The sequence below is a fragment of the Epinephelus moara genome, chromosome 8, assembly GCF_006386435.1.
Source record: "Epinephelus moara isolate mb chromosome 8, YSFRI_EMoa_1.0, whole genome shotgun sequence".
In the NCBI taxonomy this organism is placed as follows: Eukaryota; Metazoa; Chordata; class Actinopteri; order Perciformes; family Serranidae; genus Epinephelus; species Epinephelus moara.
The window spans coordinates 44,525,072-44,538,146 of NC_065513.1; the positions used below are offsets into that span (position 1 = coordinate 44,525,072).

Below are 13,075 nucleotides of genomic sequence, written 5' to 3' on the forward strand. Positions count from 1 at the left end.
TATTGCACGTCTGTCCGTCCTGGAAGAGGGATCCCTCCTCAGTTGCTCTTCCTGAGGTTTCTACCGTTTTTTCCTGATCAGCTGTGAGGGTCATAAGGACAGAGGGATGTCGTATGCTGTAAAGCCCTGTGAGGCAAACTGTGATTTGTGATATTGGGCTTTATAAATAAAATTGATTGATTGATTGATTGATTGATACTGGGANCAGCTGTGAGGGTCATAAGGACAGAGGGATGTCGTATGCTGTAAAGCCCTGTGAGGCAAACTGTGATTTGTGATATTGGGCTTTATAAATAAAATTGATTGATTGATTGATTGATTGATACTGGGAACATACTGGGAGTGTACTGGGAACATACTGGGAGTGTACTGGGAGCATACTGGGAGTGTACTGGGAGCACACTGGGAGTGTACTGGGAGCACACTGGGAGCACACTGGGAGCACACTGGGAACATACTGGGAGCACACTGGGAGCACACTGGGAGCGTACTGGGAGCACACTGGGAGCACACTGGGAACATACTGGGAGCACACTGGGAGCTGTGGAGCTGAAACCAGTGACATGTTCTAACTGATCCATATGTGACTGTGGACATCAAGACACTCCTCCCCTCTGAGGACTCAGCTGTAGACTGAGACTGCACACACACATTTTTACAGTGTGACCCTAAATGCATCTCACACACACACACACACACACACACACACACACACACACACACACACGACTGCACGCACACACAGTCTGTATTATAGCAGCACAAAGAGCAGCTGGTGCTCAGTACCTGCTGCAGTGATGTTAGACACCTCCTGACAGAGAGGAGGAGGAGGAGGAGGAGGAGGAGAGAAGAGGAGGAGGTGACTGCAGGTCATTTATTTGTTGACTCAAACTTCTAACAAACATTTATCAAACACACTCAGAGGAGAGAAATCACTTTTGATCAGCATCTGTTTGCAGATGATTTAAAGCTGATGCAGAGGAGGAAGTTCAGATCTTAATGACTTTGTGCAGCGCGACCCGTCCTGTGTGCGCTCGGGGCAGCAGTGGATCCCCCCGTGCTCCTCCACAGCTCCACCCTCTCACCCAAAAGACCGAGATGGTGACGGCTGAAATGCTGAAGGCTACGGTGGCTGCATGCGTTATTTTTACAGTTGATGTTTCCACCAGGTCTGTGTCACCGCTCTGTGGGCGGGGTTTATATTCCCCCGAGCCAGCAGCTCTCGGAGCTCCCCACCTGTCTGTCAGACAAAACCGTACTAATGACCCTTCATTAATATAGGCCTATATTTTATCTCCAAGTGCACGTCACACACTGAGCGAGCCGCCTGTTAATGACGCTGTGGGCTAATGGGCATGTAGCTACTTCCATGTTTCAGATGATACGTCATGTTTGTAGTCGACCAATGAAGATGAGTTTACATATCACCTTGGGTTCGTCCTTCACCTTCTCAAAATGATCCCACACTTTGGATTTCCTGCCCGACATGTTATTAACTAGCCTGTGGAATAACCGCAGGTACCAGCCCTGGAAATTAACCTGACTCCTGTCTGACTGCTGAGCGTGGACACTTCCTGTGGCTGTCCTTTCAAAGTAAAGTCACACATGGTCCAGATTTATTTTGACAAAGCGCAGCTCCTGATAGAGTTTCATGATTATTTATTTATTTTTCTACGACTGAGCAACCAATGAAATCTTGCTGACTAATGACCTCTCTGGTCGACTAACGTTTGGTGGCTTGTGAGGAACACACACACACACACACACACACACACACACTGCTGTGACACAGACCTGGTTGAAAATTTGCGAAGTGTCCCTTTAAATGTGAGGCTTTTCATACCTGATGACAAACAGAACAGTTTTGGATTTTTCGACTGTTTGTCAGATGAAACAAACGTTCTTGGACATTTAAATTATCATATCATCATCATATTAATATTCATCCATTAATGGAGAAAATATTGTGCAGATGAATCAATAATGAAAATATTATTCTACAGTCGATGCTCTACATGCATGAAATGGATCCTGTGAAGCTCGAGGCGTTCGTGTCCCTGTTGTGTCTGCAGAAACAAACTTTACAGAACAAAAAGATTTCAGATAAAAACAAAGAATATTTTTTAAACTTGATGTTTGTCTGAAGTTAGAAAACCCCATGATGCATCTGTTCAATCACCAGAAACTTTTTAAACAAGAAATATTTCAAACACGTCCTGAATCAGCCTCATGCTCTCCTGAAGATCAGCTCTGTACATGTTGATGATGTTTCCTGCAGCGCCACCATCAGGACAAACTGCACATGCTCAGTCTCAGTTTGACTTCTGTCCGACTGAATCTTTTTATTATCCTTTCATGATCTTTATTTAATCTGTAAAGAATCATTTTCAATCATCAGTTTTCACCCCGACATCGTCTGAGTTTCATTTTCAGCCTCGACACACAAAGAAAAGAAGAATATGTTTCTGACGCTGTTGAACTGACTTTGTCCTCCAGAGCCAGGCGGAGGCCCTGAAAGGCCGCCATTCAGGAAGTGGAACCATTATAATTATGAAGATGATGATGATGATGATGATTATTATTAATATTATTTAAAAAGAGAAGAAGGTCGACATATTTTTCAGCTGGTCTGAGAACAGCTCGCCCCATTAGCAGACACATGACAGCTGATGTGAGGCTGTTAGAGAGACAAGTGATCCAGACCTGCTGAGCGCACACACACACACACACGCACACACACACACACACACCGAACACACACACACACACACACACACACACACACAAACTCAGATTCAAAACTGCTAATTGAATTTCATGGCCTGTCTTTGTCACAGGCTCGCCACCTTCTGTTACTGTTGTCGAGCTCTGTAACCGTGTGTGTGTGTGTGTGTGTGTGTGTGTGTGTGTTTGAATGAATGAAAGTGTGTTTTTAAGTGGGGGGGCGGGGGCGGGGGCGGGGGCGGGGGGGGGGGGGGTTGTCTGTATGAAATGGCTCTTTTGCAACAAATGGCTCTTTTCAGCGGCTGTGTGTGTGTGTGTGTGTGTGTGTGTGTGTGTGTGTAGGTAATAGACAAGCCAATATACTCCTAAACAATAGCGCCCCTCCCCTGGCGGTGGTGGGGGGGCGGCGGAGGATCAAGGCCTTTACAGCCCATGAATTCATTACGGCTGCTTTCTGGCCGAGGAGGCGCGCTGCCTCGTCTTTATCGTGCTGAAATGAGCAATAAAAGAGACTTAAGGGAGGTGACGGGGGGGACGGGGGAGGCGGGCGAGGCGGGCGAGGGGTGACAGGAGTCGGGAGAGGCGGAGGGTGGATTTAGGGAGACAAGAGAGAAACTTTTGTGGAGAAGAAAGGCAGAGAGTGTGGAGAATGGGTAGTGACGGGTGGTGCTAATCTGCCATCCATCTGCTGCCGCTGCTGCTCGTATTCATGACCGCCGTCCCCCTGCGTCCCCCTGCGTCCCCTCCGTCCCCCCCACTGCACCTTTAAATGACACCAAAAAATCGGGCTAAATGTTTTTGGACAGGGGGCTTTGTCAGCGACACCCCCTCAGCAACGGGCCTGCTGCGACACAAAGAGCCCGCCCCCCCAAAATACTTCATAATTAGATTAAAACTTGAAATAAATGAAGTGTGTGAGTGAACGGAGGCGGTGAGCTGCCTGTCGGCCGGCCTCCTGCCTGTCTGCCTGTCTGCCTATCTGCCTGTCTGCCTGTCTGCCTATCTGTCTCAGGTCTCACCCTCTCCACATCTTCACACACCATCATGTCTCTCTGTCATCGTTCATCAGTAACTTCAGTCACTGTGGCAACAATACAACTGTTTTCTGATGAGGTTTGGTTGCTTTACGACTCGGTTTGAGTGAGTGGAAGTTGGTTTCAGATAAACACACTTTGTGGTAAAGGTTAGGAGAGCTTTGTCGTCATGGTTACAGTAAGAATCGCCTGGTTAAAGTTAGTTTAAAGAAACCAATACTGACGGAGGAAAACAGGAAGGAGTGCGTGCAGTGCATTCACTAATTTTTCATGTTTTCCTCCGGAAGGCAATGCGCTTACATTCGTACGTATCTCACGTATTTTGAACGACTGCGATCAGGTGACCACTGAGCTGACAGCAGTAAACAAGGAAGCAACTCTGAGCGACTGTGAGGAGGCAGGTCGGGGTGGAGGATGGGACACACACTTTTGAAATTTAAGTCATTTTAAGGAACGTCCTCAACGTGTCTCTGTTCCTAAACCTGACCTCTGTAACTCTCTGTAACTCTCTGTAACTGTAAGTTAAGGATGTAACGTCATTCGTAGGAGATCATACCAACTCTTGCGGATGCATTTTGTATAGGATAATAAACTTGATGTATATTAGCACCTGTCATACAAGACATGCTGCACAAAGGTCTTTACAATAAGGGCAGTGTAAAATAGATATAATGGACATAAAACAGACAAATAGGAGCGAGCACAAAGCTTCAGTCTAACTCTCTCTGTGTGATCAGGGCCTCACAAAGTTTCTCTTTTTAGGAAAAAAAACAGTTCAGTGTATAAACACAGAGGAAACTGAAGGCCGTCTAAGCGAAATTAAAGCTAAATCAAATCAGGAAAGGCTCTGTGATTAAAGTTTTAAGAAGGGACATTTTTTAATAGATTTAAATCCCATCTTCCACCACCATCAAACCTCCAAAGGATCCTCCTTGGGTGTCTTCAACTCCATGTAGGCTGCCACCTCATCCTCGTGCTACTTTTAAAATAAAAGGAACTGTCAGAATATTACACAGATACTGCAAATCTATTTACTGTTTTATTCTGAAAAATAAGCAGGCTGTAGACGATGATGAGTCGTGATGTTGGTCTGTAACTGCTGGATGAGGACGCAGATTAAATACTGTTTGAGATGATAAAATGTCAGCGGGCTCAGAAATGACTGAACGCAGCTTTAAACTCAGAAAACAATGTGACAAACTTAAATTGTGTCTCAGGGTTCAGATTTGTCTCGCTGAACGTGTCTGATAGAAAGACATAAAGATGAATGTGTCTGTCTGCTGCAGAGAAGTGAAGTTTGAATGAGAGGACAGGACCCCGCAGTGTGTCTGAGAGCTGCGATAATGTTGTTGTTGTTGTTGTTGTCGGTCTCAGATCTATATTTTCTGTCTCTCGCCAGCAGCAGAAACGTTTAAACGGAGGAGATTGAAAAAGAGCGACGACATGATGACATCGTGTGATGATGTGAGGGGTCTCTGCAGGAGGTAAAGACTTTCCTTTAATATCACACACACGGGAGCTGATGGTTGGTTCTGTGTGAAATCAGGCTGTTTGTATTCAGTCTGACATCCATCAGATAAACATGACTCCTCTTCGTCACCTCCTCCTCCTCCTCCTCCTCCCCTGTCCCTCTGTCTTCATCCTCCATCAGTCTGACATTATACCGTCTGTACGTTCACCCTCAGCTCTCACACTCCTTCACAGTCTGTCAAACTTTCACTGAAACTCAGCAGGTTCACAGACACAAATAAAAATACAAAGAATCTATAAAACACCTGAAATTAATTCTGGAAACAACAAATTGTTGTTCTGTAGCAACACTGACACCAACAACCGTCAACAAGACCTTCAACCTGTACGACCACATTTGTTCCTGCCGTCTGATACGACCCCGTCTGTGTCAGGAGGTCGACACGTCCTCATGCACAAAACACAACATAGCTTGTTTGCCAACGACTCACAAAATGACATATGTTACGTGTTCACACCAGGCGACGTGAGTGAATTACACATAAAGTCACTGTAACGACGTGATGAGTCGCAAATTCCTGCCAGGCAGCGTGAAGGGTGTGATGAACACAAGTTATGTGAAATATGCAAATTGAGCAGTGCAAATGAAGCAAGTAGCACAATTTTGAGTCATACGCTTTCGTGGGAGTTGAAAAATCTCAACTTCAGTGCTAATTCGCACTGCGATAGCCAATCAGCATTGAGATCCTCTGGGGATGTATGACGCCGAGGACGTACTGGAGGAAGTTCATTCATCGATTCATGTGTGTGACACGCATCAACATAAAATATTCTAGTGTTCAAACTTGGCTAGTAACGTGAAGCATCGCAGTTGGTGCGGACACGAGATTTGAGACTGGAAGCGTCTAGCATGGATGCTAATCTTCACACAGGGGAATTAGCTCAAATGGTAGAGCGCTCGCTTAGCATGTGAGAGGTGGCGGGATCGATGCACGCATTCTCCACAAGACTTTACTTTCTCCCTGTTACCTGAGACTGCAGAGTTTTGTCCATGGATACTTTTGTCTTCAGTGATCTGATTAGTCAGAGGTCGGGATGTTGACAGGATGTGATCAGGTCAGCTGTTCAGCATCTGTTACCATGGTGATTTATCCCCGGAAAAAGAGAACCAGCTTCACAGAACTGAAACCCAGAGTTAACCCTGAAGTTACCTCGTAACTCCACATCCTGCTTCATTAGATGGATTGGATGGTTGAATGTATAGAGGAAGAGGTTTTAACTGTCAGGACCTGACAGCAGCAGCACTCCTAATGTTTTTTAATGATACAATGAGAATAAAGGTGTTCTGATTCTGACAGGAAGGGAAACTTGCAGCTGTGTGTTGGTTGTGATCACAGTTCTTCAGAGAGAACCGTGAACAGCTGATCAGCCGTCTGACTGACAAGACAGCTTTTACTGCAGCTGTGACATTCACTGGAACCACATCTGAGTCACTGAACGCACCACACACACACACACAGGAGGTGGGCGGAGCTACATGAGACATTCATATACTGACCCACTGTGTTCTTTAGTTCAGTCACTTTAATCACAAACTCAGGAGAAAGTAAAGTCTTGTGGAGAATGCGGGCATCGATCCCACTACCTCTCACATGCTAAGCGAGCGCTCTACCATTTGAGCTAATTCCCCTGTGTATGAATGTCTCATGTAGCTCCGCCCACCTCCTGTGTGTGTGTGCTGCGTTCAGTGCAGCCATCAGTAAACTTTGGTGCAGACACATGTTGTTTTCACATGGAAACTGTATGTTAGATATCAGATGGCTGCTTTGGACGAGGTCTGGAGGATCTGAGCTGATTGTTTCACTGATAATGGAGCATGTTATCTTGTTGACATGTCACATTCAGGACAGACTAAATGAACCTGCGACGAGGATGGGATTCGAACCCACGCATGCAGAGCACAATGGATTAGCAGTCCATCGCCTTAACCACTCGGCCACCTCGTCTGCTGGCTGCTGTTGTTTACGGTAAAAGTCCAACTCATCACACGGGAAGGTTAGGATACGGAGGTGATGGGGTGGTTGCCTGGCAACAATAAAGAGGAGCAGCAAGCGTTTTTTTTCCCGGTGGCGTTCAGTTGTTTTAAAAACAGTCAGCACAGTGCACCTCACACTTTCTAACCTGTTTCTTCCTTGACTTTGAGAAGCACCAACTGTCTCCTGTTAGTGCTGCATGTTAAGTTACACCTGACCTCATCATCACCACCATCATCATCACCACCACCATCATCAGTATGACGTCTGTCTGTGTCCTGGATGTGTCTTTGTCCTCAGACATGAGACGTGTGACTCTGGAGAGTTCACCTGAGACGTGAAGCTAATCTTTAAATCTGATGTTGTTTTGACGTTGAACAGAAAACCTGCAGATGTTTTTCTGTCTCTGTGTCGACTGATAACCTTCATCATCATCACCTCGCAGCGCTGCGTGTACTGTGTTGTGAGCGCGCTCAGTGGACTGAGGGAGGAAAGTTTGAGGCTCCATACATTTAGATGTGTGATGGATTCAGTCTGCAGGAGGTCGCAGTAATGAGTCGTCTAAAAGCAGCAGCCTGCAGTAATACAGACGCTCTGATCACCGCCTGTCTGAGTTCAGCCTCGTCCACGCACGTCTGAGGACTCTGGAGTCTGGACTGAATCTTAATGGTTTCCAGTTTGTTGATGAGGAAGTTTACTGGTCTGCACAGAGTCCTGATCTGAGCCTCTGTGAGATGAACCGGAGCAGAGACTGTGATGCTGATCAGTGATGGACACACATGGTCAGCTGTCCACATACTTTTGGCCACGTGTCTGTGTGTCTCCATCAGCAGCTCAGACGAGTTGAGCTCAGCGGGGGTTAAAGATAAAGAGGAGGGAGTATTAAAGTCAAATGGTCCGTGAACTGAAAGCCTCGGTGTGTGTGTGTGTGTGTGTGTGTGTGTGTGTGTGTGTGTGTTTTCTGAGACACTGAAGTGAACTGAAATGATTTGAAGGATAATTCAGGTTTATTCTCTTATCTCTGCTGCGACCGTCACTTATAAGGTTTTTCTCACTGAGTTTAGATCCGAGGTCACAAAGTGTTTTAATGATAAAATAAAATGTAACTCTAACACCAGCCACAAAAAGCACCACCAACTCTTGGAAAAATAGACATAAGAGCACAAATATATCTCCAGAAGTAGCAGTGTTCCTGTAGTTCAGAGCTGTTTCATGCAGCTATCAGTGACCTCTGTACAGCCCAACATTAGTCTGTATGCTGATGACACTTTTATATCCAACAACACCTCAAGTGTCACTGCCTGAAGCCCCTCGTCTGATGAGGAGATTCTCTGTAACAAAAGCTGAGCTACGGTTTAACTTTATAACCAGATGAGTCCCACTGTGTACTTTAATTCAGTCACTTTAATCTTATGCTGTGTCTCAAATCTCGCACTTCTGTACTTACGCTTAATATTGTGAGTGCATAAGTGCGTTCACACTGAGAAGTATGGAAAATGCAGTGCACTATGAGTACCTGGATGGTGCACTCAAAACGGTCAAGAAGTTGAGTGTGGAACTATGGACACTTCTCGCCCTCAATGGTCGCCATCTTGGCTACGTAGCAGAAGGGGAGGGACCACTTTTCAAACTGGAAATGGCGGCCGAGGACTGTGCGACCATGAACGTCGCTGCATTGTACAAATACATGTTTTTTGCACTAAGCACCAGTATACTGTTGTCGGGTATAATCCAGCAGTGTGTTTATTGGGTTAATTCAGTCTGTAATGATTTGGTACCACGAACGATAATGTGAATGCTAATGCTAGTTTGCTAACTAGCTAATTTGCGGTCCTCATTTCCAATGAGTGCACAATGTCCGTGTTTGGTTTGAGACAACACTACCCTGTCGAAATTCGCCTACTATGCCAATAAGTACATAGTGCACACATACTACATGGAAGTGTACTAACGGAAGAATGTGATTTGAGACACAGCTACAGACACAGGAGAAAGTAATGGTATAGGTGTAGCTTCACCTGCCTCATCTGCTCCTCCTTTCCTCCATGCCACTCTTTTCCAGACCATCCAGGTCTATGTAATCACTCTGGAAGGAGACCTGAAATTTTGCCCAAATGTAGCACATTTAAAGCTCCAAGTTTTGCATAAATATAAAACATATATAGCTCCAAATTTTGCCCAAGTTTGGCTCAAATGTTGCAAATATATATAGCCCTAAATTTATGTATATTTTTTACATGTCACAATGTCCTCAAATCTAAACTGAAATTAAAAAAAACAAAAAAACGCTCAGAGTTAAAGGTCCAGTGTGTCAGACTCAGGAGGATTTAGTGTCGTCTATCAGTGAGGATTCCAGATTACAGATTACAGATTACTCTATCAGTGAGGATTCCAGATTACAGATTACAGATTACAGATTACAACCATCTGAAACTGCTCCTGGTTAGAATTCCTTCAGTGTTGATTGTTGAGGAGCTGAATTACCCTCAGAGGTCTCTTCCTCTCAGAAACACACACACCAGCTGATTTAAACCGGGTTCTCACTACAGTGTCCGATATGAACACATGAATGTCTCTATCTAGAGTCAGTGTTTGGTTTGTCCGTTCTGGGCTACTGTAGAAACATGGCGGTGCAACATGGTGATCTCTGTAGACGAGGACCTGCTCCCTGTGGAGATATAAACAGCTCATTCTGAGGGAACCAGAACACAACCATTAGATCAGATTTAAATCCGACACACTGGAGCTTTAAATGTTTTTTTATAGTTATCTGCTTCTGTCTCCAACACACACACACACACACACACACACACACACACACACAGTCCTATATTTTCTATTAAGTTGCTTTAATGTGTGTGTGAGAGAAAAGCCCCAGATGGTCCAACAAACAGGACCCCCATTATTACAACACACACACACACACACACACACAAACTCTTAATGCCACTTAAGGCTGTTAGTGTTTCCTGTTGACGTCCAACAACAACCTCTTCACAAGCAATCATTTTCCACTCTGCAGAGCTCTTTATACACACACACACACACACACACACTCACACAATACACACACGCACGGGGGCGCACACACACACACACACACACACACACACACACACACACACGCACACACAGAGGCAGGTAGCAGAGAGAATCTGAACAGAGATGTTTCATCTGTATTTGAACATAAATCATCTTTACATGATGATGTTTCAGTGTTTCCTGACATCACCATCATCATCATCTTCACCATCATCACCATCATCATCATCACCACCATCATCACCATCATCATCATCAGGTCTTAATGAAGGTCAGTGAGTCAGAATCTGAACTCGACGCTCTGAAACACCACAAACACACATTTATCAGATTCTCCTCCAGACTGAACACGATGGTGATGAGTTCACTGTCGAGAAGAATGGAGGAAAATTTCAGTCTCTGCATCTGTGAGATCTGTAACTCTGTCACGTGGAAAAACATAACAGACAGTGAACGCAGCATCAGAGAAGATGCTGTGTTCACTGTCTCCTGCACTGGATGACATGAGTTTGATCTTGGTTGTCAGAAGGTCGCTGCGCTCTGCAGCAGAAGATGATGAAGAATCAGAGGTAACAGCAGCCGACCCCGGGGCCCGCACTCACTCAACATTGGGCCCATAAAGGTCATTTAGGGGTCTCCAACTCTGTATCTGGTCTAACGGAGCAGAATCTGGACCAAAGTAAGACACGAGGAGCGGAGGGGTTGTATTTATGCATCATTCAATAACCAGCTCAGAGTGTCATCTCCCACTCCCTTTACCAAGCAGGGCTGCGTTCAGCCAAAACGTGGCAAAACCTTTATTTAACCAAAGACGTGGAGCCTTAAACATCATGTTGTGGCCTTTTGATACAGCAGTGTTTCATTCAGTTTGACTCAAAGAGGTTTTATCTGCACAGGAAACTTGTGTTTCCATCACCAAAGCAAGTGTGAAATAAAAACAAAACTGTAAGTACAGTAAGAAAAGACCTTCCAGAATCTGGTTTATAAACAAGGCGCTGCTGATTGGCTAACACCTCTGACACACCCGCCAAATCATAAAACGCACCTCAAAGCCAGTTGCATACTGTTCCAAAGAAACAAACTGGAAACCACAAAACAGTGGCCATCATTTTGAGATTGAACCCCAGGTGTGTCTGCAGCTGACACACATACATGACGGATTCTGCAGATTGGAGCGGTGAGTAGTTTCCTGCTGAGCGTGCAGCAGTCAGAGCGCTGATGTCGCTGCAGCAAATATCAAAATTAAAACTGCAGTTATAAACTTGACAGAGGACTTAGCCTCTGAAATTAGAAATTACGCTGCTCCTTGTGCGTTAAGGTGCACAGTGTCTCTTTTAGTGTGGAGACGACAGCTCTGCTCTGATCTCTGCTACGTTCACATTTTACAGAATGTCGTTCAGATTTTCCTCTTTAATGTTGAATTATTTCACCCATCCGCTCGTCTCTGTGTAACAAGCAGGATATGATGGCTTGTGAACCTGCCTCCAGAGGTGCATCTGACTCTCTGAATAATTTGTCCTTTAAATAGAAAAATACAGCTCTGATCCGACTTTAGACTGTGTTTTTGTTGGTCAATGAATCAGTCGCTTTCCAGCAGCAGCTGGAGCAGTTATCAGGACTTTACCTTTCATTCTGCAGCACGCTCAGGAACAACTCGACATATTCTCAGCTCAAAGGTAAAAGATAATCCACATAATCTTTTTTTGCTGCTACGAGCACTTTGTCGACAACCAACAACAACACCAACACTTTAACTATGCACATTCCTGCCTTGCACTTTATATCAGGAGCTGCTACTTGGACTGCCTTTTAGTGTTTTGTAAGTTGTTCCTCCCTGCACTGTAACAACTTGGTTATTTTAAATGTGGAAATTGTATGTCTGTATTGTCTCTGTGCTGTCCTCTGTTCATCTGTATTTTAGGTTTCTTTGTTTTTTAGATCGTGGTCTGTGTATATTGTAAATTATATGTTGGGACTACAGATGGAAATTAGCAGTTATTGCTAAATCTGGTGCAACCATCTCCTCATCTCTTGTAAATGATTAATGCTATTGCACACTGTCCCTTGATAAACTAAATAAACTAAACTAAACTAAACATGGTCAGTTTCCCAGGTGCACAGAAACACCTGCTGAAACACCTGGGCTCATGGCAGGGGCCCAGGATTGACGGATTCCAAATACTGTACTTTGTTGTGTTCAGCTGTCATTTATTGGACATGTGTCACAACACATCCTTGTGTAACATCGTGTGGTCATAACGGCTCTGCAACATTAAAGGTCTCTCTGTCTTATCCAAGTTTTGTTGTTGTTTTCCACATCAGGACCACGACGTGACCTGGACCAGCCACCTTAGACCTTTAACATCAGCAGAGTTCTGTCCCTGGAATAAAGACAGTTATGTCTCCACATCAGCACTTTGAAGGTTCTGGATCAAGATTCATAAATGATGACTCAGAAATAACCACATTTTAATTTATACCAAAATATTTCACACCCTGTAACTGAGTGTCAATAACTACATAGTACTTTTCTGTGTCTCTTTTCAGGTGTGGGATTTTAGAACAGAAGCTGTTTGCCAATAATCTTTTGTGCTCTCAGGTATATATATTATATATAGACTGAACAAAAATATAAACGCAACACTTTTGTTTTTGCTCCCATTTTTCATGAGCTGAACTCAAAGATCTAAAACATTTTCTATTCACACAAAAGACCATTTCCTCACAAATATTGTTCACAAATCTGTCTAAATCTGTGTTAGTGAGCACTTC

At 44.5% G+C, this 13,075-nt stretch overlaps 1 non-coding gene across 1 annotated transcript; it reads right to left on the reverse strand.

The window, feature by feature from the left end:
- Positions 1 to 7,152: 7,152 nt before the first annotated feature.
- On the reverse strand, positions 7,153 to 7,234 carry trnas-gcu (transfer RNA serine (anticodon GCU)). Its single transcript has one exon. It is a non-coding gene; the product is annotated as a tRNA-Ser (tRNA).
- Positions 7,235 to 13,075: the final 5,841 nt, after the last annotated feature.